We start from the raw sequence: 25,276 nt of genomic DNA, 5'->3' as shown, positions 1-25,276 counted from the left end.
CCTAATGCAAATTGTACACTCTCGGGAGCCGCAAGCCTACATTTCGTTGTACTGCACTTGTGCACTAACAATGACAATAAAAGTTGATTTGATTTTGATTTTGATTTAGAGTTTAGAAGAATGACAGGGCTAGACAGACTGGATGCAGGGAGGATGTTTCCCCTGGCTGGGGGGTCTAGAACAAGGAGTCACAGTCTCAAGATACAGGGTAAGACATTTAGGACTGAGATGAGGAGAAATTTCTTCACTCAGAGGGTGGTGAACCTGTGGAATTCTCTACCACAGAAGGTTGTGGAGGCCAAGTCACTGAATATATTTAAGAAGGAGATAGATAGATTTCTAGACAAAAAAGGCATCAAGGGGTATGGGGAGAGAGCGGGAATATGGTATTGAGATAGAGGATCAGCCATGATATTGAATGGCGGAGCAGGCTCGAAGGGCCGAATGGCCTACGCCTGCTCCTATTTTTCTGTTTCTATGTTTCTAGGCAGCTGAAGGCATGTCCTTCACAACCCCAGAATAATGATGGAGGTTGGTGAGGAGAAAGCAGAGGCATGAAGCCATCATTTTCCAAAGTTTGTCAGAAATAGAAATTGTGTCAAAACGACTGAGGGTAGCAAATGTTCCACCCCTATTCAAGATGGGGAGAGCCAGGAAATTATAGACCAGTGAGTCTTACCTCAGCTGTGGGTAAGCTTCTAGAGTCCGTAATACATGATCAAATGATGCCCGTGTTGAGTCTACTGGGCAGTCCTAGGTCTCCATCAGCTTCATCCTCAGCTATTTCAACATCCTTCATGGAGTAGGTGTATTGCCCATTTTTCCTTCCAATGTGCAGTACTTTACACTTGCCTACATTAAATTCCATCTGCTGTTGTCTTTTTTGTGCTCGTCAGCTTTCAAGAGCAATGAATCCATCCCTGGAACAGTTGTTTCATAAAAATACTTCTCTGCAGGCCATTTTACAAAAACTGTGTCCAGTAAACATTTGATACTACGGACATTAGATAGTTTTACTTTGCAAAATTCTTGCTGCACAATTCTACTTTATTTTGCTTGGTACCTTCAAGCATCCTGGAAGGATCCCAGCCTAAGCAAAATAGAAACCATTAGAAAAAAAATTAGGTTAAAATTATCTGGAGCTCTCTTGACAACCAGAAATGGACAAGATTTAAACTCTCGTATCAGAAGTATCAAGAAATTAAATCAAATCTATACAGAGTGTAAAGTGATGAGGAAAAAAATTGGGTTATTAACTTTCAACCGAAGCTTTAATTTGCTAAATTTGAATTGCAAACATTTATTTAACAATGTAGCTTTAAAAAATTTTTTAATGCTGAAATAAAGATAGAAAATGGTGGAACTTTACTTCAAGTTGGTGAGTAGGTGAAAGAGGAAAACGGATTTATTACACCAATACAAAAATACTCCTTTTCCATATGAAACTTGTAATTGACAGTACGATTTTATGTGGTTAACATTAGTAAAGTCAGAAACACTATTCTCTCAGAGAGGTTTCATTCGTGTTTCCTGCATTAATTTTTAAATATTACACATTCGTTACATCTTGCTATATCCTGTTTGAAAGATAACCTGAAACCTTAACTTCCACCAAAAGCTGAATCAATACAATAGAATTTTCTGAAATGAATCTGTATATTTTTGTATTAAAAAAATTAAATTTTGCAACGGCCTTGGTACCCATGTTAAAATGTCAAGACTGAAGCGTAGTGTAATAATGTTAAAATCATACCGTCAATTACAAGTTTCATATAGAAAAGTAATCTTTGTATTGGTGTAATCCTTTACAGCATTCTTAATTGTTGCACTGGGTATTTGATACCTGACTTGTTTGAGTGCTGTGTACAATATTCCACTACAGCTATGTAAAAATTAGTTGATCTCTCATGCATTGCTCACAGAGAAATGAACAAACTCTCTTCTTGGAATGGTCTTTCTACTTAGCTTCCAGTCTCTAACTCTTTCTGGTTTTTGCTCTCTGTCTCTATTGATCTTTTCTCCCTCTCTCTCTCTGTGCGTTTCGTGGTAATCTGTATCCGTTTGTCTCCACCTCTTTTTCCTGTTTCCTCTCTTCTGTACATCTCCAATTCGCTCAGTGTGCTGCTCATACTTTCTCTTGTGCCTCTATATGGTGCACCTCTTTCACTGCATTCCTATAAAGCTAGTTTTCGCTTTCTCACCATCACTCTGTCTCACTTGCTTTCGCCCTGCCTTTTTCCCCCCTGGAGCCAAACTCAATGCTCCAGCCTTCGAATAGACAGAGAAATTGTCTTATCTCTCAATAGATACAAAGGACCTGGGCCTGGGAGGGAATAGGGGTTGAGACAGGGCTGGGTGGAGCCAGTGAGCTGGGGCCTCAGCTGGGTTAGATCGTTTTTCTGTCGCTATTGTATCTAAATGAGGACGTGGGGTTGAGCTGGATCAGGGGCCAATGTTAGCTTCAGAGCAGAAGGGTTGGCCCCTGGTAATCACGTGTATAACAAAACCCAGACATGTCTACCACCAACCAATCACATGGAAAAGGTCATGTGATTTGCATTGACCAATAATTGACAAAAGATGGACACAATCCAGAGGATATCTATAGGTAAATGAATCAACGCCCAGATCAGAGGGTCCCTGGTCTGTGCTAAATTAGTTAATCTGAACCAGGCGAGCAGAGAGAAACATCAACAATAGCCTCTGTGTACCGCGGCTAAGGAGAGAATAAATAAAACAGCCACAATACTGAATAGGTTAGGGAGGACCAGGGGGGTCACACATTTAAGTTGTATAAGGCTAGATCTAGGTTAGATGTCAGGAGGTGGTTCTTTTCCCAGAGAATAGTGAACCTCTGGAATAGGCTGCCGTCTCGTGCTTTGCTGAATTCTTTCAAGCAAGAGCTGGACCAATATCTGGCTGGGGCGGAGATCACCTCTTACAGAAGGTCGGTGCTGCAGGGAATTCAGGGCTAGAGTGATCTCCTGGACTAGCTTTAATCACCTGGGTGGGTCGGAGAGAAATTTCCCAGATTATTTCCCCCCCAAATTGGCCTGGGTTTTTTTAATCTGTTTTTTCCCCTCTCAGGAGATCACGTGGTTTCGGGTGGGGTGGAGTGTATATATTGTGATACACAAGGTATCGCAATTGAGTGGGACAGGCTCGATGGACCAGAGAATCTTTACCTATCCATCACTGTTTGTAATACCAGTTCTCTATCGTTATCCATCGACTCCCAATGCAAGTGTACATGTTTGGACATAAAGATGAGGATTCGAAATTCAAACTAAAAATAACCTGAAGTGTCGAGCTTCACCATGATGGCTGTGCAATTGAATAACAAACTAACTCACTGTCCAGGCTCAACCATGAAGAATGCCATGTGGGTGAGGTACTGGAGGGCTGGAACCATACTCAGGCAAAAGCCTCCTCTTTTGGAGAGGAGAATAAACCAAAGATGGATTTATTTCTGTTGCAAATATATAACCAGTACAGGAAACTTTGTGCTATCCGGCACCGACGGGACCGAGCTGTTGCCGTCCCATCAAACCTGCCGGACAAACCAGCGCTAATGTTAAAACATACAGAAGCTTTTGAGCTCCGTATCTAGCAACGAACCCAGCTTCTAAACAGTTGGCCGTAGCTTGCAAGCATCTCTGTAGCTAAGCAACAGCTTCAGCTAGACCTTGCAGAGCCTGACTGGTGAAAAAAAAAGCAACGAAAAGAAAAAAAACTTACTGAACCGACTCCTGAATTTTGCCGGTGGCTCGAGCATTCCGGACAGTTAACCTCCGGATAAACCAAAGTTTCCTGTAGTTACTTCTGCAAAGTGCATTTTACCTGCTCAACACCTTACCTCCGTTTCCCTTATTTCCATGCAAATTGCATGCCCCATTTTGTATTCTATACTGCTTTTGCACATTGTATGCAAAGAAAGCCAAGCCAAACTGGAAACCTTCCAAGTGCAAGCCTCCACTTCTTTCATACGATGTGTGCATATGTCAAGTCTGAATGCTTCAACTGCATATACAGCCGAGGATTCAGTTAAGACTGTTTTGATCAAGTTATCCAGATGGCCAAGTAAGTAGTAAATTATTAGTTGAAAATAAATTTTGCTACCTTGATAACAAGCAACTGAATAAGAAGCCATTGGTAGTATTATTTATGACCAAAACAAAACTCACTAACTTAATGGACTGCTCACTGCAGAAAAATAACTCCTCATTTACATCGTCACCCAAAGCCAGCATTTAAGTTACTTTCTGGTTCATGAAACCACCGGTCTGTTACTGTGGGTCAGTTTCACAAGCCAGGAGAGTAAGCATGGCTGTCACTGCTAAAACTGCCCCGGGCCCTAACCTGGGGCTTCCGTTACCACCATGCTAAATCCAAACTAAAAATAACTTGAAGGGATAAAAAAGTATCCGTCCACGTGCTCACATGTTGTGTGCCTGCAAACACATGATACAGACTTTTTTGTTCAATGGACCAGAGTGAGGGAGGGAAAGATTGTCTTTGGAGGATGGCATCTGTAAGATTCTCAAAATTCACAGATCCCCCAAAGCTAGAAGAAAACCTTAAGGAAAATGACTTTGGACTCTTTCTAAACAAGTTTCAGGATGATAAAATAAAAAGGCATGTTTGGATCTGTACAGGGAGAAAAGGCTGCAACAGGAAATGGGATCAACCTCTGTAAAGACAGTTTGGATATTGGAGTAAAATCAAATTGTCTGGGGAACTGTGTAACCGCAATTCATCCTAACAATCGATCCATGAAGGAGCAGTCCCCACCCAAAACACAGGACCCATCCAAAACCTGCATAATGCAAATCACCTCGCCAGCCTACATAGAAATCTCAGGCTCAGACAGGATACTCGAAACCTGAATATAACTATGACAATGAACTAGGCGATCAACTCATTGACTAAACTGTACAACATCCCAAAACCATTTTTCACATTTTTTAAATCAAGTTACCTTAACGAGCCCGCCCAAATCAAACAATAAACCGGGACTGATTTGGCGCGCAGATTAGGAGGCCCCAATTAGTATAATTAAAGGCCTATTTTCTAAAGAAGGTCAACTCTACAGAAGTTCGAGACAACTCAAGAAGTTCTCTCTCAGAAAGCTCGCCCCAGAAGCAACACACAAGAGAAACCGAAGCATCGAAACGGGGCAGCATTTTACCGTACACCCAAGTTCAACAGCTTCAGTGACCCAGGACATCGTCGGACACCCCGTGGCAACAAGAGCCTTACGAAACTACCAACAAAATATTACCACCAACCAATCCGGTAATATTGAGCCACCGCGACCAAAGAAAAACTCAGGAGAAAAACCGAAGATTCGAAAGTTTCCACTCTACAATCTATTCCTGACTTACCCCGGGTAAGATTTTTACTTAAAAGGAACGCTAAACCCTATCACTACCAAAAAAAAGGGGTCTCACCCCATAGATCCAAAACGCACCCTACCGCATCAGCGGACTCGCGAAGACTGACCAGCAAATAGTCGAAGTTCTCTACCGCGTACGGGGTACGGCAGACACCGACCAACACATCCAGCGAAACCCGAAACTGCGAACCAGCTCAACTGTCAAGGATTCGTTTTGGTGAGCATTATTCCTGGTCCTCTAGAGTCCAACTTAGCTAGGAAGTGGGATTGGGCGGGGTGAGGTATTTTTCTACTGTATTTTCCCTCGTATGTATCAAAGTGTTCCCCATTTTTATTAGAGTAGAAGATTGCTGTATTATATTTTCTTTCTTGAATAAAGATCAAAGTTTCTTGCACCAAAACCAGTTGTCTGCTGCACTTTTGTCACAACCCCCAAATAAGCCCAAGGTCTAGAATCAAGGGAGTGGGAGCGATTCGAACCGCTCAGAAGTCAGAGGGGAAGCTGATCCACACACCATCCCCTACACATCGGTGACCATATTGCTTTCCCATTGAAAATTCAGCAATAGAGCCTGGTTGTGTGGGTATACTGACCAGACTCCAACGTATCTCCAGACTGTCCCAGTTCAGAGGCCACCTCTCCCAAGGTGTTTTGTTGAACCAAAGCCAAATTCTGTTATTTAGAGCAGAAAATAGGAGTCAAATGTTCAACAATTTTAACACACGGCTACGCAGAAAACACAATCCGCTGTGAAGTCCATGTTGGCTTATCCAGCAAGCTGTCCGATAGGAAAGTAAATAGGGCACTTTGCAGGAGATGGATGAACCTTGAAAACATGCGCATTATAAAAACACGAGGGTCTAGATTTGAACACAAGAACAATAAAAATGATTGCTCTTTTTCAACATCTCAAGTGGAGCACAGAAGGGTCCTTGGATTAAAATGGTGTGTAATAAAGTTGAAATGCTTGCAATTATATGCTGTGTCAAAATATAAAAATTATTAAACATCTTAATCACAAACTAGCAGATCCACCATGACAATGCTCAAGGATAGTTTGAGGCTTGACTATTTTGGGACATTTATTGTGGCATGTTCGCAAAGGCGGCAGCCATTTTGTGCGTTGCAAAGTTACATGAACAGCAATCAGATAAATGATTAAGATTTTGTTTTACTGCTAAGTTTGATATAAAATATGTTAATAACTGCCTATTAAAAAATCAACATGAAGTTCAAATGTTCCTTTTATACTCTAGAAAATCAAACAGTCTGAACAAAAATGCAACAATCTGGGATTATCCCCAATTCAGTTATCTTGCTACACAGTTCTATAGCACAGGAGTGTATATTATTCCAAACATTTACTATTTTGTTGTGGTAAAATAAGAAATAGGAGCTGGAGTAGGTCATTTGGCCTTTCGAGCCTGCTCCGCCATTCAACAAAATCATGGCTGATCTTCTATCTCAATTCCATCTTCCTGCACTATCCCGATATCCCTTAAGTTCCCAAAAATTTATCGACCTCTGTCTTGAATATACTCAACGACTGAGCATCCACAGCTCTCTGGGGTAGAGAATTCCAAAGATTCACAACCCTTTGAGTGAAGAAATTTCTCCTCATCTCAGTCCTAAATGGCCGACCCCTTATTCTGTAACAGTGACCCCGTGTTCTAGATTCCCCAGCCAGGGGAAACATTTTTCCAGCATTAACCCGGTCAAGCCCCTTAAGAATTTTATATGTTTCATTTAGCTCACCTCTCAATCTTCTAAACTCTAAGGAATATAGGCCTAGTCTACTCAATCTCTTCTCACAGGACAATCCCCTCATCCCAGGAACCAGTCTAGTGAACCTTCGCTGCACTCTCTCTAAGGCAAGTATGTTGTTCCTTAGGTAAGGAGACCAGAACTGTACACAGTGCTCCAGGTGTGGTCTCACCAATGCCCTGTATAATTGTAGTAAGACTTCTTGGGGGGGAAAAATTGGGTCGTGCCCCCTTTGGGGCACTAAAGGTTAGCACCCCCATGCCCGAAATTCACCGGTAGCACCCCAAGAGGGAGGCAGGGCACTACTGGAAGCGCCCCGCCTCCCACTTGGGGCGCCGCGAGTGAATATTGCAGCGCTACGTGCCGCGGTACTGCAGACCTTCCTCCCCTTATTAAAGGGGAGGGGCCTTGCGCAGCGCAACCCGGGGCACGTGGTGCTGGACCACCAGGGATCGGAGTGCCGGCAAAAGAGCCCGGCACTCAAGAGAAGTGCCGGGCTCACGGAGCGCAGCCGGCACTCCGCGCGGGGGGTGGGGTGGGCTGCTCAGAAGGCCGGGGACAGCAACGGCACCTTCCCTTTAATTTGTACCACCCCAGCCGCAGGTAGGCCCCCCTGACCCCGTCGGGCATAGCGTCTGGCGGTAAATCAGGGGGCGCTACCGAAGATTGCAGCCGGGGTGCTGCGCATGGCAATGACATCATTGCCGGCGGTGCAGCGCCGCGGGGAGCTAACGGTTACCGCCGCCGCTAACCTCCCGCTGAATTTCACAAGAGGCATTAGCGGCGCCTCGCCCAGGCGCTAGTTGCTTTGTGCAAATCAAACGAATTTTTCCCCCCTTTACTCTTATACTCTAATCTATTTGTAACAAAAGCTAACATACCACTTGCTTTCCTAATTGCTTGTTGTAACTGCATGTTAACTTTCTGTGATTCATGTACAAGGACACCCAGGTCCCTGAGTGCAAACATTCCCCAGTCACTCACCATTTAAAAAATATTCTGCTTTTTTGTTTTTCCTACTAAAGTGGATAACTTCACACTTCCCCACATTGTATTCCATTTGCCATGTTGTTGCCCAGTCAACCTGTCTATATCTCTCTGCAGCCTCTTTGCGTCCTCCTCAGATTACTTTCCCACCTAACTTTGTATTATCAGCAAACGTGGATATGTTACACTCAGTCCCTTCATCCAAGTCATTAATATAGATTGTAAATAGCTGAGGCCCAAGCACTGATACCCCACTAGTTACAGCCTGCCAAGCCGAAAAAGTCCTGTTTATTCCTACTCTCTGTTTTCTGTCCAATAACCAATCCTCAATCCATGTTAATATATTACCCCCAATCCCATGAGTCCTAATTTTGTGTAATAACCTCTTGTGTGGCACCTTATCGAATGCTTTTTGAAAATCTAAATACAGTACATCAACTGGTTCCCCCTTATCCATCCTACTAATTACAGCTTCAAAAAACTCTTAACAGATTTGTCAAACACGATTTCCCTTTCATAAAACCATGTTGACTCTGCCTAATCATATTACTATTTTCTAAGTGCCCTGTTACCACGTCCCTAATAATAGATTCTAGCATTTTGCCTACTACTGCAGCATCAAGGTTCAGTAAAGTGACTGGGGCCTGTTAACTGTGTAGAATTTAGACAGACATTGAAATAAACCTTTCTGGTTTCCCTGGTACTGCAAACATTAACCACCCTCAGCATATGCTGTTATAACATCTTACCTCAACATATTCTGGTTTATTTAACAGAGTTAACTTAATGGTTAACTTGATGTCCCCTGTTAAGGCGATAATGAAAACAAAGTACAGGTACTGCATGAAAGGGCACAACCAGAAAATTACTATTAAGCAGAAAATAGCTCTTTTCAACGAGCACTGTGGAACAGGGGAAACTAGCAACAATAGATGAATAGAGTAACAGTAACAGGCTAGCAGAATCTGCTGGATCTAGAGGGGTATGAGGTCACATTGGAAAGAAAGCCATAACCTCATCATCTGTTATTACACTAGCACTTGATTTGCACCACAATGGTTACTGGTGCACGTGTCATTGAGTGCTGGTGTTTGCATATGCCAATCGTGTCATTACTACACAGCCACATGGGGTTGGAAATATCTCACGACGAGTATCTCAGCAGTGAGGAGACAAATAAAGGGAGAATCAAATTGTTTAACCATAAAATTCAAACAACAGTCTGAACATAGTGCTGAGCCAGTGTTGTCCAATACATCAGCCACATGTGGCTAATTGGGAATCCAGATGTGGCTAATTACATTCGAGTAGTAAATAAAAATGAGTAATAGGCCGTGTCGTTGGGCATGTGAACTCAATACTCATATTCACACAGCGTATACAATGTGTACATTAACCTTTTTGTGGATTTGTTGGTAAAATGGTAAGATGAAAAGCAGAAATATAAAAACAGAAAATGCTGGAAACACTCAGCAGGTCAGGCAGCATCTGTGGACTGGGAAACAGAGTTAATGGGCTAGATTTTCGTGGAGCCATCAGGCAGGGTTTCAGGCGGGCGGGGGGGGGGGGGAAATCCCGAATTTGGGGGTCCCGACACCATCCCGCCCAACGTAAGTTTCAGGGGCGGCGGGTACCCGCCCCGCACTGGGACCCGCCGAAACCAGGCAGGAAGGGATTAGTGCCAATTAACTACCTGTTAACAGGCAGTTTTTAGCCTAATCCCTATTTTGAGGGGTTTCATGTGGGTTTCCCTGACGACTCCAAACCACGCCAGGTTAGAGCAGGCGGGCCGTCGGGTTGAAGGAGTTGGAGGGGTCGCGATGTTGGCGCTCAGGTGAGTGATGGGTGCATGAGTGTAAAGGTAAGTGTGTTTGGTGTGTCTAAAGTGTGTAAAGAACTTTTACTTACCTGTACTTACCTTCACAGCCTTTCTTCCTGTAGCCATCGGGAGCACATCATTCAGCCGGTACTTAAAGCTGAATGGCTGCGATCTGTGAAAAGTGACAGCCTTCAGCTTTGAGTGCCGGTAAGAGTTCTAACTGAGTCTGTGCAGAATGACTCATGGTAGAACTCAGACTGTCAGTGTTTGACAGCTTCAAACAGCTGTGAAACACTGATATTTCATCTGTCAAGAACTCTTGATAGATGAAATTTCAGTCTGTGACGTCACCTGTTGCCAGGTGGCCCTTAATTAGCCTGCTGAGCGGGCTCAACAAGGTCAAATCGCACAGATTGTCCAGACGTCGAAGTAGGCAGGTCAAAGACCCGAAAGGGGAAGTCCCGCCTTCTTCCTGACAGGTTCGGGAAAATCTACCCCAATATCTCAGTTTGATGACCATTCATCAGAACTCCAACGTCAAATTTCCAGCATCTGCAGTATTTGGCTTTTGTTTAGGATGAAAAGCAAAGTGCCGCGAGAGTTTTTTGATCATGGTGTGTGATTTACTTCCTTGGTTACTGCTTACCTGCTAAATGAACGTGTACCACAGGTGAAAACGCCGGACTTCAATACCATGGATTCACCAGCAACATTGTATGGAGAGGTCTGTAGTCAGCTCGACCAATTGGAACAACCGCTCCAGACCCACCAATAACGAGCAGCTCCGGCAGAACACGTCACAGCAAAGGACAAGCAGCATCCGACCACGTTCTGGATGGAGAGCAGGGGTGGATCTGCCGCGTCTCGTTATGCGAGTCAACATTCTCAGCAATCACTCTGATGAAGTCAAAGTACCGCTCGCAACCGCTGGACAAAAAAGCCTAGAGGCTGCATTAAGATATGCTGCGTCTGATAAATTTGTGCCAGAAATTGGTGTAAGAAAAAGCTTTGCACTGAATGGTGGTAGATGTTTAAGTAAATAAACATGTGAAGTACAGTACATATACCTGTATTGTGTGTGTAAGGCGTTTTCTAATCAAATTACAGGAAACTCTTTTATCCGGCACCGATGGGACCGGCGTGGTGCCAGTTCATCAAAAAGTCCGGATTACAGAGAGGTATAGTAAAAGGTACGAGAGCTCCGTACACAGCAACAAATCCAGGCTTCCTTGTTGCTTAGCAACAGGTGCAGGAACCCCAGCCACAAGATCCAGGCGTCCCTGTTGCTAAGCAACAGGTGCAGGAACCCCGGTTGCACAGCCACAGATCCAGGAACGGCCACTAATATGAAGTAAAACTTAACTGAACCTACTCCTGAATTTTGCCGGTTAACAGAGATTTCCGGTTATTTAGGTGCCGGTAAATCGAGAGTTTCCTGTAGTGCATGTGGATAAAATGGTGTCACCATAGTCATGCCTATGGCTAATCAACGATTTCTACTGGACAACACTGTACTAAGCCATACAAAAGAGGTTTCATATTTGATTCCTCAATTAAATGGAACTTTCTCCAATTTAACATCAGCAAAACTGTTCAACTCTCACAAAGAAATTCACACACTAGCCTAATTCCATTCCCCTCCCAGGCTGTTTCCTGAAGCAGAACTACACAGTGCCCGTTCTTTCTGTTCTGTTTGACCCAAGATGAACTTCAATCCCATATTGTAGCCACCACCAAGTCGACCGAATTCCCCTTTCTGCACCACTGCCAGCCTCTGCCCCGAGCTCACCTCTCTTCTACATCTTTGTTACCTCCCAGTTCAATTACGGCAATGTGCTCTCTTTGGCAGTCTTCTGAGTTCATTTGACAATTTATCCAAAATTCTGACATCTGCATCTTATCCCACACAAAGTTCCACCCCCAAAACCCCTGGCCTCAGCAATTCCCATCAGCTTTCTTCCACAACACATTGAATACAAAAGTTACATTCTCATTTAAAAAATCCCTCTATGGCCGGACCTTGGAAATCTTCTTCAGCACGACAACCGACTGCATATCCTCCGCTCTTCAAACTCTGGTTTTCTTTGCACTCCACCCGCCCCCCCACCCTCTCCATTCTGCTCTTGGTCAAAGACTTCAGACATCTTGGCCCTACATTCCAGATGCTTTCTCTCAACATTTCTGCATTGCTCCCTCTCTCCTCTCTTTCAAAAGGCTCCTCAAAATCTATCCCTTTGACCATGCCTTCAGTCATCTCTCCTAATTCATCTCCCATCCCTGCTCAGATGTCCTGGTGAGTGCAAAACACTTTGGGATATTTGATTACAGTAAAAGCACTAAATAAATGGAATAAATAAGTGTAACATCCCCATCCACGCCTGGGAATCCCTGGCCGAAGACCGCACAAAGTGGAGGAGAAGCATCCGAGAATGCGTCGAACTCCTCGAGTCTCTTGGCCGGGAGCAAGCGGAAGCCAAGCGCAGGCAGCGCAAGGAGCGCACATCAACCCAAGCACCCCACCCATCCGCCCCTTCAACCACCATCTGCCCCACCTGTGACAGAGACTGTAGGTCCTGCATTGGACAAATCAGTCACCCGAGAACTCATTTTTAATGTGGAAGCAAGTCATCCTCGGTTCCGAGGATCTGCCTAAGAAGAAGAAATAAATGGAAGTTGTTGTTGCTCCTCATGACTAGCCAGTGACTCCTACTGCAAAGCATACAGGTCACAGAATCATAGAATGGTACAGCAGAGAAACAGGCCATGCAGCCCAGCAAGTGTGCGTTGGTGTTTTTCTCCTGTTCACTCCTCACTCATACCCTTTAATAGTCCTCTCTGTCAAGCAACTATCCAATTCCCATTTAAAAGAATTTATGAACTCTGCTCCAACAGCAGCTTCTGGCACAGAATTCCACATTCTAACCAGCACCTATATAAACAGATTTTTTTTATAGCCTCCTTGAATTATATTTGTGATTATTTTTCTGCCCTCGTTAACTTCTTGCCATCTAGTGGAGACAGCCACATGGTGTGTAATCTTTTCATAATCATTCATAATCCAGAAGACATCCAGGCGGTCAGCTCTCGTAAAAAGTCCTAAATTCTTAAAGCTCTCTTCATAACCATAACCCCTCGTCCCTGGTAAACTTCGAGTGAACCAACATTGCGCCTTTTCCAGTGTTTTTATATGATTTCTATAATGGGAGGCCAAAAATTGCACACAATACTGCAACTGCAAGCTAATTAAGGTCTTGTACAAGTTCAACATTACCTTCTAGCTTTTGTATTTTATGCCTCTAGATACAAAGTCAATGATTCCATTTGCATTTTTAATGACCTATCATCTTGTACTGCCACTGGCTTCTGTATCTACACACCTAAACCTATCAGCTCCCCTACTCCATTTAAAATCTTATAATTTAAGGTACATTGCCGCTCTCTTCCACCCCGTCCTTCTCCTCCACCACCCCCCCCGCCCCGTGCACCTCACCCCTCCCCAAACTCCCCCCTCCCACTCCACTGTAAAGAAAGTGGACCCCAGCCCACTGCACCCGGGTAACCTCCCACCCCCGACCTCACCCTACCTCCACTGAAGAAAATCAGCCCCGGCACACTGCCATCTACCACCATTTCTGCATTAATGCACCCCCCACCCTTCATCCCCTCCTCCTCCCGGTCCTTATCCACACGTCCTACTCCTCCGCCTCCCCCACTTGAATTTAGTTATAGCCCCACCTCCTAACCCTACTTGACCTGAATACTGCACTTGGTCTTGACTCCTTGTGTGCCATGCCATGAGAGATTGATTAATATTTAAATATTTTTCTCATTGCTGATACAGCCCTATTTGCCAATTTTGCTGTCCATGTAATTTAGGCCAGGTCCCCTTTTAATATTGCTATAATTTTCTTTCTTCCTAGTCAATTACCTTCATCCTTGACTTTTTTCTGGTCTATTCCTACACTGTAGGCTTTCGAGTGAGGCTACGACCAGGTGCATCTTGATGATGTCCACAAAATGGTCTTCAGTCAGCTGCTGTCTGAGGTCATAAGTGAAGAATGACTATTTTGACAAGGTCTGTGAATTCAATACATTCAGGAGGGGAGAAAATTTGTGGGGGGGTGAAATACAAAAATAGTGAAAATATTCTTTAAAAGGTATATTATCTTGGGAAACGGACCCTCCACACAGACTGTTTGCAACCATATTGCGTTGATATTTAAAATGAGAACTCTCCCACCCAATTTCAGTCCAGGTTCCTGCTCATTTGAAAACCCAAGACAATCCAGGAGATTAAATACAAAAAGTGAGAGATTATATTAAATCAGCAGCGGTAACCAGGACTGAAGTCAGTAACGAGAGTTGACATTTAAACATCACAGCACAGCAAGAGCCGAGTGCAACAGTCGTTGGCAGGAATCTTCTGTTTGAGATGAGAAAGAGCAGGGAGAAAAAGGTGCTGATAGACACCAGCGACATGAAGGTGCAAGTTTCAGTGAGGAGAAGGTTAGTAATGTTGACCTTCATCTCGTACAAGGGTACGGGTTTTAGAGAACTAGCTTATCTGTGATAGCTGCACATGCGAGTGTAAACAATAACTGAAAAAACCAGAAAAGGAATTTTTAAATGACTGTTTATGGTTTTTAACCAGCTTTCCTGACCACGGTGTAAGTTACAGTAACAATGATATAATGGTGCACAAATTGCAAATAAAAGCAGAAAATGCTAAACGTGCACATCAGCTCGACTGGCATTAAAAGAGAATGACCTGCCAACTATCGAGGTGTAACCATCCAGAACCCAATACAATTATTTTCATTCAGGTAGCGATCGATCTCCTGTGCATTTCTATTTTTATTTCAGTTTTCCAGTAATCATGGGGTTTTTTCTATTCTTGGCGTAGAATTGTGTTTACAAATCACACATTTCATTAGCTTGCCCTTGAAGAAATATAGAATCATAGAATGGTTATACCACAGAAGGAAGCCATTCGGCCCGTCGAGCCCGTGCCGGCTCTCTGCAAGAGCACTTCAGCTAGTCCCACTCCCCCGCCCTTTTCCCTGTAGCCCTGCAAATTTTTTTCCTTCAGATACTTATCCAACTCCCTTTTGAAAACCACGACTGAATCTGCCTCCACCACCCTCTCAGGCAGTGCATTCCAGATCATAACCACTCACTCGTAAAAAAGTTTTTCCTCATGTCACCATTGGTTCTTCTGCCAATCACCTTAAATCTGTGTCCTCTGGTCCTCGACCCTTCCGCCAATGGGAACAGTTTCTCTCTATCTACTCTGTCCAGACCCCTCATGATTTTGAACACCTCTATCAAATCTCCTCTCAACCTTCTCTGCTCTAAGCAAACCAACCCCAGCTTCTCCAGTCTATCTACATAACTGATATCCCTCATCTCTGGAACCATTCTTGTAAATCTTTTCTGCACCCTCTCTAAAGCCTTCACACCCTTCCTAAAGTGCAGTGCCCAGAATTGGACAATACTCCAGTTGAGGCCGAACCAGTGTTTCATAAAGGTTCATCATAACTTCCTTGCTTTTGTACTCTATGCCTCTATTTATGAAGCCCAGGATCCCGTATGTTTTTTAACCACTTTCTCAACCTGCCCTGCCACCTTCAACAATTTGTGCATATATACCCCCAGGTCTCTCTGTTCATGCACCCCCTTTAGGATTGTACCCTTTAGTTTATATTGCCTCTCCTCGTTCTTCCTACCAAAATGTATCACTTCGCACTTTTCTGCGTTAAATTTCATCTGCTCCGGGTGTGCCCATGCCACCAGCCTGTCCGAGTCCTCTTGAAGTCTATCACTGTTCACTATACTTCCAAGTTTTATGTCATCTGCAAATTTTGAAATAGTGCCCTGTACACCCACATCCAAGTCATTAATATACATCAAGAAAAGCAGTGGTCCTAGTACCGACCCCTGGGGAACACCACTGTCTACCTTCCTCCAGTCCGAAAAGCAACCATTCACCACTGCTCTCTGTTTCCTGTCATTTAGCCAATGTCGTATCGATGCTGTCACTGTCCCTTTTTTGAACAAGGGTGCAACATTTGCAATTCTCCAGTCCTCTGGCACCACCCCCCATATCCAAGGAAGATTGGAAGATTATGGCCAGTACTTCCGCAATTTCCACCTTTACTTCTCTCAGCATCCTAGGATGCATCCCATCCGGTCCTGGTGACTTATCTACTTTAAGTACAGCCAGCCTTTCTAGTACCTCCTTTATCAATTTTTAGCCCATCCAGTATCTCAACTACCTCCTCTTTCACTATGACTTTGGCAGCATCTGCTTCCTTGGTGAAGACAGATGCAAAGTATTCATTTAGTACCTCAGCCATGCCCTCTGCCTCCATGCGTAGGTCTCCTTTTTGGTCTCTAATCGGCCCCACCCCTCCTCTTACTACCCGTTTACTATTTATATGCCTAAGGAAGACTTTTGGATTCCCTTTTATGTTAGCTGCCTATTCTCATACTCTCTCTTTGCCCCTCTTATTTCCTTTTTCACTTCCCCTCTGAACTTTCTATATTCAGTCTGATTCTCACTTGTATTCTCAACCTGACATTTGTCATACACCCCTTTTTTCTGCTTCACCTTACTCTCTATCTCTTTCGTCATCCAGAGAACTCTGGTTTTGGTTGCCCTACCTTTTCCTCCTCGTGGGAATGTACCTCGACTGTACCCGAACCGTCTCCTCGTTAAAGGCAGCCCATTGTTCAATTACAGTTTTGCTGCCAATCTTTGATTCCAATTTACCCGAGCCAGGTCCGTTCTCAACCCACTGAAATTGGCCCTCCTCCAATTAAATATTCTAACGCTAGATTGCTCCTTGTCCTTTTCCATAGCTAATCTAACCTTATGATACTATGATCACTGTTCAATATTCACAAGTGCAAATGAGGGAGGCCAATTAACACATCGGCCCAGAAATTCGGGTCCCAACGCGTGAGTACGCACGGGGTACTCACGCGTCGGCCCAACAAAAGTGCCAGTTTCGTGCATGCATGGGAAACCGGCACTTCCGTTCCCCTGAAAGAAGGGGTTCAGTGGTCGAACGCGTGCGCCGGAGAGGCAGCGCGTGCGCATCGAACTTATGTTTTTTTTGCAGGTTTCTCCGGGAGGGTAAGTCTCCAGCAGTTACACTTCTAAAAAGCAGGCGCATGGCCTGCTTTTAACAAGGTAAGTGGTGAATTAATTAAAATTAAAACATTTTTTCCACAGGTTTATTATTTTTAAAAACTTTAAAGAAAGGTAAGTTTATTTTTAGCCCCATTAGAAAATGTAATTATTTTTTTCAAAAATTTAAATTGTTTAAAATAGTTATTTCATGTAATTTATAGTTATTTTAAAAATGTAATTTAAAAAAAAATTATTTGAAGTTTTAGTGATGTCTTGGGGCTTATAGTATTTATAGGTTTGACAGCTCTTCCTGTCAAACTTATGAATGAAGCATTCCCTGCTACCATTGGCTCTCCATGGCCCACGTGATCCCAGGGGACGTTTCGAACTAACTGCGCCCCTGGGATACGCAAGCACTGCGCGCTGGCAGTTGGAGGAGGCCCAGGATCGGAATTCCACGCGGGCCCACAGCTCAACGGCCGGCGCGCTAGGTAAGCGCAGGTCGGGGGCTTGCACCCGCGGGAAGCCCCCGACCCGAATTTCTGGGCCATCTAGTTCATCTTTTCGATATACAGCTACTGACCCTCGTCACAGCAAACCAACTGTCTCTTTCCTGGGATGTTTTACTACGTTAAAAGGTGCTATATAAATGCAAGTTGTAGTTGTTGCTGTGGGCTTTTATAAATTTGTCTCCTTGTATTTACAATATTCAACTAAAAATTACAGAAAGATGTAAAGGTGCGCCAATATTGAAAAATATGCATGTTATAGGAAAGCAACATTGGGCATTTGCTGCCTTTCCAAGACTTATTTGAGTATGTCCTAGCTTTACCAAATTGATATTTACTTTCAGAATTGCCACAGTCAGTATTTCAGTCTAATTGTTCTTGACTGACAATAATGGGTGTTAAAATAATAAAACCCTTTAAGCTCTTTTTTCTGCGTTAATCGTCAGTTGATCGTTATAGTGACATCTGATTACCTAACCCAGGTTTAACTTTTTACCTGAGCAGCAATGTTTCAACTACTAGCCTGAGAGAGACTTTGGCCTGTTTCATTACATTAATTACCTGCATTAAAATGGCATTACTGACAATGCCCCAAAAACCTGGTGGGCTTGTACCCTTTACAATTTACCCAAATTTAGGTGGTGACTCAAAAATGTGTTTCCAAGAAAGCCAGGCAAATTAATCATCTGCATTAAAGTGAAACACATCATGGATTTCTTTTTCCTTTTTCTCTTGAATTATCAACACTAGAAATGGCTTAGTGATGGAGAAAGAACAAGTTTCCACTGCCGTTGTGGGGGAACACTAGAGTCATTCTCATAAATGGCACAATATAATCACCCTCCCCCAAACTAAGGAGTTACACCATTTTTCCCCCTCATTGTTTCAAAATGATTTTAGCTGTATTAATAGCCACTCTCCAAGCTTAGTCTTTGTAACATGTTCTTTTTAGTATGTCTGCAATTTGCAGTCAGGTTACATCAAGTACACCACTTTTTAAAAAGTTTAAAGGACTTGCATCTTTTACAATAGAGAAAGTAGAAAGTCACTAGTACCTTCTGATTCACATGACATTTTCATATAGTCTCTTCGCCCAATTATGTTTTCTCCAAGTACCAGACTTGGATTTTGTTTTTAAATAACAGACAGGGAAATATTGAATTACCATTTGCCCAAGAATTCAAGTACTTACTCTGAAACCACACAATTCCTCTGGTGCAACACCATTACTGTCAGTCAAGAGCAGTTATACTGAAACTGAAAACCAATTTGGTAAAGAAAAGATCAAATAAGTATTGGAAAGTCAGCCATTTCCTAAAACACAAAAAGTGTAGAGGTGCTCAGGTTATGTAATTTTTTCTTGTACAATAAAAAGGGACAAACTTATAAAAGGCAGTTGGATGCTGTGAAAAGGGGAACAACAGATTCTATGAAAGGATTCATTGTAATTGAGGGGTGAGCGAGTAGTTCTTTCAATTTATATTTGCTCCCTTGTACATCCCACATTTTCATTGTAACTGCCTCCTGCATTTAATCGAATAATCTTTAGCTGAAAAGCGCCTCTGTACAGCTCCACATACAGGCATTTCTTCAAAGTGGATGCATTCACCAAGCATCATGTGTTGCTTCACGTTCAGTTGAATGAAATGCACTTCCTGTGCTCTACAAAGGGCATTTTTAGGTGTACAATTATAATGCAAAATAAGCCAATTAATTTTTTTTTAAAAGCCCATAAAAAGACAAATACCTATACAGTTACTGTCTCCTTAAAGTGGTTGGAGATTCGTTCAATAAATTAAACATTGTAATATTACTTTTGAAGAAGGTATAACTATTTCTTCAGTCCTAAAGGAGGCTGCAGGTAAAATAACCTATTTTAAAAGCTGTAACCTATTTTAAATAATTTTTTAAAAACTTATAGACTACAGGGTGACTGGGTGGCACACTGGGTTAGCACACCGGCCTTTCATCTCAGGTTCTAGGTTTGAAATTGGCCCTGAATGATCGGATGAAGGTCTCTCAATCGCTCTCATGACTGTTAAGACCCATGTGAAATGAGCTTGGGCTAACTCAATGCAGTTCGAATGGGCTTGGGTCCACAGCAACAAATTACACAGAACTTGGAAGTAAACTAGCAATCTCATTCAGAAAGGGTACAAGAATGGCTGGATCACACTGATGTAGATGGGGTTCTTCAGAGTTTGGAATTAGGCAAATTGTTTTGGCATTATCCTGCATCTGGCTATATTATACCTGTCCTGGGAATCCTTAATGCAACTGAACAAGAATTAACAGAATCGACCGACCGACAGACTCAAAGCGCTTTACAGCCAATGAAGTACTTTTTTGGAGTGTAGTCACTGTTGTAATGTGGGAAATGCAGCAGCCAATTTGCACACAGCAAGCTCTCACAAACAACAATGTGATAATGACCAGATAATCTGTTTTTGTTATGTTGATTGAAAGAAAATACCATTCTCCAGCATTCATCACCGTGATTAAAAAAAAAGAAATATGGGCAGCTTCAAGTGGATTTGTTTGTGTTTCGGAAAAGAACCTAGTCACACTTTTATTACAATGATGACATAGAAAGCAAGCAGTGCAAATTGGTCTGGGTGAAAATCCTGGAACTCCCTCCCGAACAGCACTGTGGGAGTTTCTTCACCATGCGGACTGCAGCGGTTCAAGAAGGCGGCTCACCACCACCTTCTCGAGGGCAATTAGGGTTGGGCAATAAATGCTGGCCTTGCCAGCGACGCCCACATCCCATAAACAAATAAAAGAAATAAATGACTTTATCAGGTCGCACATTTACAAACTCAAAGAAGTAACTTTCCAATATTAACTATTCCCCTTTTAAGGCCTTCTTGAACCGCTGCAGTCCGTGTGGTGAAGGTACTCCCATAGTGCTGTTAGGGAGGAGTTCTAGGATTCTGACCCACATCATTTGTGTTGTGAGACCAATTTTGCACTGCTTGCGTGTTATGTCATTGTAATAAAAGTGTGACTGGGTTCTTCCAGGTAAACGATAGTTATTATACAGCAAAGTGCCTGAAAAGGCAATTTACCAGGTCAGGGATCGAGGAAAGCACGACAACACAAATGACCCAATCAGCAACACACTGATGTCTTATTAACAATTACCTCACCTGTTAACAAGTTTTCTTCTCAAAAGAAAATAAACATTTCATCCAAAACATAAAATGACTAGTTGATCTCATGTGGTATTGCTCATGGGTACCAGTCAGGACTGGAGCAAGACTCCATGGGTGGGGAAGAGAGGAATTCTAGACCGAGGGGAGCTGCTGTTGAGGGAGGAATACAGAAAGCCAGTAGAGAGGTCGTCAGGTCTGCCTAATGACAAGGTTGGGAGCAGAGCCCGAGCACTTGAGGTGGGATGATAAAAAGACGTGGGGTAGGGAAACAAGGCCAGGGAGCAGTTGGAGCAGTCCAGAAAGCCTGTGTGACTGGGTTGGGCAGGGGGGAGGCCAGGGAGTAGTTGGTCAGGCAGGCTGACAGAAACACCTCTGAAAGAGCTTGAATGACGAGCTGAAAATGCGTTTATTGGCTAAAGAAAGAACATGGCTGGGATAAGTAATCACAAAAATTGTTTGAGCAATTAGTAGTCGATTTTTCAGTGAATCTGCATGTTTAACTTGCATTTACCTAGTGCCTTTCATGACCTCAGGACGTCCCAAAGTGCTTTTTACAGCCAATTAAGTACTTTTGAAGTGTAGTCACTGTTTTAATGTAGGATTATTTTATGCTACAGAGACACACTTAACATGTCACACATACCACATACAAAGCCTTTGAGTAGGTAGATACGGCAACTGCTACAGCATAAAGGTCCGCTGACAGCCAACATAGAAAATTGCCAAACAACCTATTCCACCAGGGACCTGCCCAAGGACTCCCCAGGGAGATGGCAATAGGGTTGGATTACTGATGGGCATAAGCACTTAGTCACAATTCCTTCAACGGACAGATGTCAAAAATGGCTGCCCCACCAAACTGATGAAATAATAACTGGGGAAGACAACAGGTGGATGACAAAATGCAGCCACAGTTCACTGAACTTGTCTTTACTGAAAATAGTAACCCCTCCAGAGTGACAGGAACGCTCCTCTCTTTTTCTTTAATTTTTGTTGAAATATTTTTGGATATGGGAGCTCCTCCTTGGATATGGGGGTGGCACCAGAGGACTGGAGGCTCTCAAATGTTACACACCCATTCAAAAAAGGAGGGGGATAAACCAGGTAACTACAGGCCAGTTAGTCTAACGTCAGTGGTGGGAAAAGTACTAGAAACCATTGACAAGGACAACATTAATTCTCACTTGGAGAAACATGGGTTAATAAGGAGCAGCCAGCAGGGATTTAAAGGCAAATCGTGTCTGACTAACCTGATTAATTTCTTTGATGAAATAACAGAGCGGGTTGATGAAGGCAGTGCAGTAGATGTATATATGGATTTTCAAAAGGCATTTGATAAAGTGCCACATATCGGACTTATTCGGAAAATAAAAGCACATGGGACAAAAGAGAGACAGTGGTAACTCGAGTATGTAATTGGCTAAGGGATACGAGGCAGAGAGTAGTGGTGAATGGGTGTTTTTCTGACTGGAGAGAAGTATGCAGTTGGGTCCGCAGGGATCAGTATCAGGACCACTGCTTTTCTTGTTATATATAAATAACCTGGACTTGGGTCTAGGAGTACAATTTCAAATTATCCCGATGATACAAAACTGGCAACGTAGTAAATCATGAGGAGGACAGTAGTAGACTTCAGGACATAGACAGACTGGTGAAATGGGCAGACACATGGCAGATGCAATTTAATGCAAATAAGTGTGAAGTCATGCATTTTGGGAGGGACAACATGGAGAGGCAGTATAATCTAAATGGTACTATTTTGAGGAGGTTGGGGTGCAAGAGCAGAGGGACCTGGGAGCACATATTCACAAATCTTTGAAGATGGCAGGGCAAGTTGATAAGGCGGTTAAGAAAGCGTATGGGATACTTGGCTTTGTAAATAGGAGCACTGAATACAAAAACAAGGAAGACATGCTAAACCTTTACAAAATCACTGGTTAGGCCTTAGCTGGCGTATTGTGCACAATTCTGGGCACTGCACTTTAGGAAGGATGTCAAGGCCTTGGAGAGGGTGCAGAGGAGGTTTACCAGGATGATCCCAGGGTTGAGGGAGTTCAGTTATGTGGAGAGATTGGAGAAGCTGGGACTGTTCTCCTTAGAGCAGAGAAGGTTAAGGGAGGCCTAATAGAGGTATTCAAAATTATGAGGGGATTTGATAGAGCAAGTAGGGAGATACTGATTCCTATGGCTAGCAGGCCAGTCATCAATTTAAAATAACTGGCAAAAGAACTAGAGGGGAAATGAGGCAATATGTTTCACAGAGAGTTGTTATGATCAGGAACGCACTACCTGAAAGGGTGTGGAAGCAGATTCCATAGGAACTTTCAAAAATCAATTGGACAGGTACTTTAAGAGGACCAAGTTGCAGGGTTATAGGAAAAAGCTGGGGCGTGGGATTAAATTGGACAGCTCTTTCAAAGAGCCAGCACAGGCACGACGGACCAAATGGCCTCCTTCTGTGCCGAGGTACACTCTGGCAACGTCACGGAGTATAGAATTTTGAAGTTGACAGGAAGCCGGCAGAATCTGGCAAGGACAGGAATCGTGGGAGTGAGGCATTTTGTGAGGGCTAGAACATGGGCAACATGTTACTTGGTAGATTATTAGAATATTAGAAGTTCTACTAATAACACAGGCAGGAATGGCTCAGCACAGGACATTATCACCGTATGTCCCTGGTTCAAGGGCACTCCTCTGTAATGTGCCCAAGCGACATATACAGCATGCAGAGAAAATACGCTACAATAATACATTTATGTAGCAATTTTCATGTGACTTACAAGAGCAGCATTGGACATCAAGGCACATGTGCAACAGAGAGTGTCTATGTAAGACTGCCTCCCATTCATTAAATTAGTCAAGTCGTTTTGTTGTGTTTTGAAATCTCATTAAGGTACTCTAGCAAAGAAATATGTTCCTAATGCAACCATGCAGTTATAATATCCTGTATCATCTTAACCCAGTAGTGAAGACCCTTGGGTTTTAATTCAAACTAAGCACATGATTAGAGTTTGAGTTCAGACCACTGTGGGAACGCCATCACCAGAAGGACTGCAGCGGTTGAAGGCCTACCACTCAGGGCAACTAGGGAATGGCAATAAATGTAGCCTTGCCAGCAATACCCACATCCCAAAAATAAATAAACTAAATGCCTCTGACTGGGTTGTTCAGATACACACAGTCCATTACAAAACTACTGCCCTATTACATTCTACAGCTCATAACATGGTGTTAAATTAGCTTTTTGTTTTTTAATTACCCTCTAGTACATTCCAGTCACAAGCTGATTAGGGGGGGCCGGTAGGTTCCCAGGCTATTTCTACTCCAACTGCCAGGAGTTGCACAAACAGCTCAGATGAACCTCCTTTGAGATTTTCCTTCTGTCCTTTCTGTGGAAACCCATATAATAATGTCCACTCTAGGTTTTCTCCAACTGCCTAGGTGAATCCAGAAACTCAGCACAATGGAGAAACTACAGGCTCATGTGAGTATTACTGTAATATCTAAATCCTATTACAACACTCCATGGTAAATGGTGAGCCACCTCTTGATAACAAGGAATCCAAGATTCAAATACTTCTCATTTCCCTACCCCACAAACTGAACATAGTAAATAGGACTTCAATCTAGGGTTGGTTTAAAGAACATGATTTAGAAAAAGAAACATGTTTGCAAGGTAATGTTATGAAAGTCTTTTCATTCATAAAACAACTTATTTTAATTTATTCAAAATGGACTCATATTCACATCTTGCTCTTAAAATTCAAAGTGAACAGTCCAGTTGGTGCACAAATCACTGGGAAGTCCGATAATTCCCTTTCCCCTTTAGTCAGGCGAGAACAGAATCAGACTCAACTCTGACTTTTCCTTCTCTACGCACACATTTGGTCAAGTAACGACTGACACTCACACTTGAAAAATAGTCACTTGAGCAGAGTGCTGACGGCACGCATGGAAGGAGCCAACATCTTCAGGCGGTCAGAGAATCATAAGATTACATAGGATTACAAAGAATATACAGCACAGAATCAGGCCATTCGGCCCAACCAGTCCATGCCGGCATTTATGCTCCACTCGCGTCTTAACTCTATCAGCATGAGATGGAGTATAATGTAGGGAAATGTGAGGTTATTCACTTTGGTAGGAAGAATAAAAAAACAGAATATTTTTTAAATGGTGAGAAACTTTCAAATGTTGGTGTTCAGAGAGATTTAGGTGTCCTCGTACAAGAAACACAGAAAGTTAGCCTGCAGGTACAGCATTAAGGAAGGCAAATGGCATGTTGGCCTTTATTGCAAGGGGGTTGGAGTATAAGAGTAAGGAAGTCTTGCTACAATTGTACAGGGCCTTGGTGAGACCATACCTGGAGTACTGTGCACAGTTTTGGTCTCCTTATCTAAGGGAGGATATACTTGCCTTGGAGGCGGTGCAATGAGGGTTCACTAGGTTGATTCCTGGGATGAGAGGGCTGTCCTATGATGAGAGATTGTGTAGAATGGGCCTATACTCTC

The 25,276-nt window shown here is 43.1% G+C and overlaps 1 protein-coding gene across 2 annotated transcripts in view; it reads right to left on the bottom strand.

The window, feature by feature from the left end:
* The window catches only part of ddrgk1 (DDRGK domain containing 1), a 99,407-nt gene that overhangs the window by 73,276 nt on the left and 855 nt on the right, over nucleotides 1–25,276 (bottom strand). The window lies entirely within an intron of this gene.

Source organism: Somniosus microcephalus, chromosome 2 (genome assembly GCF_052327205.1).
Source record: "Somniosus microcephalus isolate GS21.2 chromosome 2, FLI_Smic_1.0, whole genome shotgun sequence".
NCBI lineage: Eukaryota > Metazoa > Chordata > Chondrichthyes > Squaliformes > Somniosidae > Somniosus > Somniosus microcephalus.
This window is presented reverse-complemented; position numbering and strand designations above follow the sequence as displayed.